The 4,324-nt window shown below is 38.3% G+C and overlaps 1 protein-coding gene across 1 annotated transcript in view; it reads right to left on the bottom strand.

Annotated features, from left to right (window-relative positions):
• Positions 1-4,035, bottom strand: part of sun2 (Sad1 and UNC84 domain containing 2) — a 25,352-nt gene extending 21,317 nt beyond the window's left edge. The window contains exon 1 of the mRNA XM_046047952.1: positions 3,722-4,035. The gene's annotated coding sequence lies outside the window, so the exon portion shown is untranslated. The remainder of the gene's footprint in view (positions 1-3,721) is intronic.
• Positions 4,036-4,324: the final 289 nt, after the last annotated feature.

Here is a 4,324-nt window from a genome sequence, read left to right on the forward strand (position 1 = left end):
GTCTTATTTCACGTCCTCATCCTTGACCAGTTTCTTCACTACAATACTGTAGAAATGTTTGATCTAATCCTACATCCTTCTGTAGCTGTATCCTCTTTGCATCTAGCTAATCATCATAACCCCTCGCTCAAAACTAAATAATATTCTATGATTGACCATTCATACTCTAAAGCCTTTGTTTGTCCTGGAATGGAAAGACATTATAAAGATTTCAAGAGGTTTTCAATTTCAAGAGCCTTGTTCTTCCAAGGAAGGTCTGTATAGAGAGGATATGTTTGTTTTTTTACCGTGGTCACTCTTGCATTGAACTACTCTGTGTCTGGTCTATGAGACTTTAAGGTCTGTAAAGTCAATAGGCAAATGTCGGTGGGACAGGAACATCCCCTGATAGATAAAAGGGAAACCTGTTTCACTTCATGTGCAGAAAGACACAAAAGGTGCTGTTCATTCAGAGTAGAGAGCACAAGCTGCTAAAATTGCATTTAAATCTTGTGACATTACAGCTACACTTGGAGTGATTCTCTTGGGAGAATTAACCAGCCAGTATCATGACACCAGCAGAGACACACATCACATCTGGCAGTAACTTAAGATGAATTTGTCTAAATGAAACTCTTCGTGCAAGGTATTTTCAGTGCTCTGTCCACAGGAAGTGAATTAGAAGCAAATCTCGAGAGTGAAACTGTCTCCCGAACACCAGTGAGCTACCACATTCCACCCTTTTATTTCTCACATCCCCTTACAGGATTTATAAACAAATGAAAGTGAAATTCTTCTGGGCATATGAGTACTGGTTAATGCAATCTGGACCCACTCCGGTGACAACAGCAGTGTAAAACTGTGCTATCTAAAACAAAACACACATGTGTGAGCCCAATAAGCCACAGCCAGGCATGTGCACTGGATCTAAATCTGAGGGAGCAGAGGATCGGGATGTAGTGGTGGTGTTTGCTTAGGGCTAGGCTGGGCAGAGCAGGGCAGGGCAGGGCACTGTGACTGGTCCAGTATCTAGACCACTGACACTAGCAGTGCACAGACAAAGAAGAAAAAAAATGACAAGAGCATAGAGGTAATAGGAGAAAAAAAGAGAGAGAAAGAGCTAGAGCAGACAGGGACAAAGGCACTCGGAGGGTGGAGAGAAAGATCAGCAGCACAACAAAGATGACAGGATGAATGGTGGACAAAGGGTTCAAATGACAAAGGGGAATGTGAGAAATTTGAATTGTGTGAGAAATCTGTGTTTGAATTCACAAGGGCGAAAATGTGTAAAACTCTCTTGTGGGTTTAAAAACCAGCAAGGGAGTTCACTCAATGAGTGGAAAAGTGCAGAAAAAAAGGGAGAGAGAAAGCACAGGAATGAAAGGCTATGGAAAGAAAAAAGTAAATACAGTGGGAAGGAGCTGGCAAAGAAAGGAATGCAGAGAATAATAACCCAATCAATCCTAAATGGACTGGCAACTGGTTGAATACTGTGGCTAACTTTAGGACAGTGCCAGTGAATTATGACTCAGGCATACAGAGCTGATGAGTCATCTGTGTGCACTACTTTAGACAAATTACCCCAAGCTCTTTGTAAAGTAGAAGGGGAAAACACAAGCTACGGTTATTTAGCTAAGCAGCTACATAATAAGGTCTGTGTATATCAATGTGAACCAGATGCTTACTCTCTTCCATGCTGCATATGCTTATTAGGCCTTACAGGAGGACTGGAGTAAGAACAAGCCTGAGATCCTCTACAAATAAGTTCCACTGCTGCAGAGCCTTTGTTGTCTGGGCCTTTCAGCTAAGCATCCCTGCATTACTATCTCAGGCAGGCAAAATAACCTCTATCCGTCCTCAACACACATCTTTATCTTACAGCCTTCTTGACTCTCTTACAATTTTTATTTTATAAATGGTTTACAGTTTGTTACTGCTATATCCTTCTTTTAGTAATATGAATGAGTTAAAAGATATTTTGGGTATTTTTAAAATCTGGTCCCTATTTTCATATATTTAGTGTTGAAATGAAGGAAGACGACGGTGGAAACGTGAATCAGAGCTGGGGAGAGAAGTCTGTTGTGTTGCAGTAATGTTAGGGAATAAATCTTGCTAGCATCTCCTCTTTGTAGGCAACAAACTCCTTTCCCTCGTTTCCACTGTAGTTTCCTGCAACAACTCGCCTCTCACTATATTTCACGGTGAGAATTGTCCTTGAGCGAGGGGTGTCACCCCCAGTCACTCGTAGGGATACTATCCATTATGTTGGTAGACACCAGTCTGAGCCAGAAGCACTTTTTGTGGATGTACAGACGCAAGGATTCCACAACATTTCGACACCAAAATACGTGAAAATCGAGACGATCAAGTTTAAAAATACAGAAATGATCCTTTCATAAAATAAAATGGATAAAATAGAAATAATCATTTTTACTTTTTTAATATTCTGAAATAGTATCTGCTTACGTGAAGATAATTATAAAGTATGATACAACTCTAATTTTCTTAATTTCTTTCAGATATCATTTTGTGAGAAATTTATTGAGAAAAACTATTTACGTTTTAATCTTTAAATGAGACAAAGAACAGCATATCAAAATATAGTTCAATTGAAAACAACGAACAACGCTGTTACAAACAAACAGAAAATGAAGCACATCAAACCTGTTGAGGGACTAAATGAAAATTATATTTAAGATAAGTTTGATACAACAGTTCAAAAGGTTATGTTTATTGTTTTACATGGGGGGGCTGGAGCCAATCCCAGCTGACATCGGGCTAAAGGCGGGGTACACACAGGTCGCCAGTCCATCGCAGGGCCAGACTAAGAAAGCCTAGTCTCAAATTAACTTTTGCTGCTGAATACTACAAACTTGCTGTAAATTACTGAATATTGGAGGAAGTTACACATCCCTTTTCAAGAGACACCCCCTGCATGCCCTTTGGGATCCCCTTACCCATACAGCCAATCTAGAGAGAAAATGGGCTTTTATTAGTTTTCCTCTACTTTCAGAAAGTTCAGCAATTACGAAATTAACTGACAGTCCACTCTTGTTGGTCACATGACAGTTGCATGTAATACTACAACATACATTAATTTATTAGTGGATTATAATTTGTAAGGTAATTATATTTGCCCCATAAATGTAATGGAGTAAAAGTACAAAGCGAGTACAAGTACCTCAAAATTGTACTTATGAACAGTACTTGAGTAAGTGTAACCTTAGCTAGTTAACGTTACATCCCACCACTGTTAGCTAACGTTAGCAAGTAAGTTAAACCCTAACGTTACTTAAAATATTTTAACGCAAGTAAATGTGTTTAACGTAGCAGTTATTTTGTTTAACTTCACCCAGCTTTGAAAATAAACAAAAATCCTAACCTAGCTACAGTTAATGCCTGTAGTAATTACTAGTTGAAGCAATTTAAAGTAACGTTAACGTTATATGTTTATCAGCCCAATAATGTAATATAACTTTACTGTATAATTTAGCACTGTTAACATGTAACATTAAGCCAATTGTGAAATGTGTAATTTCTTTACGTTATCAGCTAAGTTAAGGCTATAACGCTGCACGACTGTTTAACGGTAACAGTTAATTAGTCCATCACCGCAGCAGGTAATTAATCAACTGACAAAAGCATTCCAAAGACGAAAAATGTTGGTTTAACAGCTAAAGTTACTAAGCGAGTACATCAGACATGAGTTGGGCTACTGTTGAACTCTGTGTCCTAAACTTACCTCGTTATGATGTGAAGTCTGTCGCAGTTGAACAAAAACACCACGCCAACCAACAGCCAGGCGGTTAACGTTAAGTGTCAGATTCTCTGTCAGGAAATGATAATCCTCTCTTCAGCCCGCACGACCACCAAGCTCCGTTTAAAGAAACATCTTCAGCACTCACAGAGTCCCAAAACAGAAACTTAATTATTGATGGATTTCAATGAGTAACGTTAAAGTATGGCGCTGGAAGGCATGATAGTGGGCCGAGTGAGACAGACTGACACTTGATGTGACAGCTTGGAGGTTTCGCCACAACAAACGTTGACAGTAGAAGAGTCAAGCTAGCCAGAAGACAAAGATTTCCGGTTAAGTTTTACAAAATAAACTCTGCATCACGATTCCGAGATGCAGTGTTTATAAATTGTGTTGTATCTTTTTCATTAATATTTCATTTGTATTTTAATGTATTATTATTATTATTGTTATTATTATTATTATTATTATTATTATATTGCAAATAAACAAAATGGTGGATGGCTATCTCATTCAAATTATAAAAGATGATTTAATAGGGGAAAAAAGACATTTATACCAACAAATAGTGCACAGAAAAAGAGATAC

The sequence above is a fragment of the Micropterus dolomieu genome, linkage group LG04, assembly GCF_021292245.1.
Source record: "Micropterus dolomieu isolate WLL.071019.BEF.003 ecotype Adirondacks linkage group LG04, ASM2129224v1, whole genome shotgun sequence".
NCBI lineage: Eukaryota > Metazoa > Chordata > Actinopteri > Centrarchiformes > Centrarchidae > Micropterus > Micropterus dolomieu.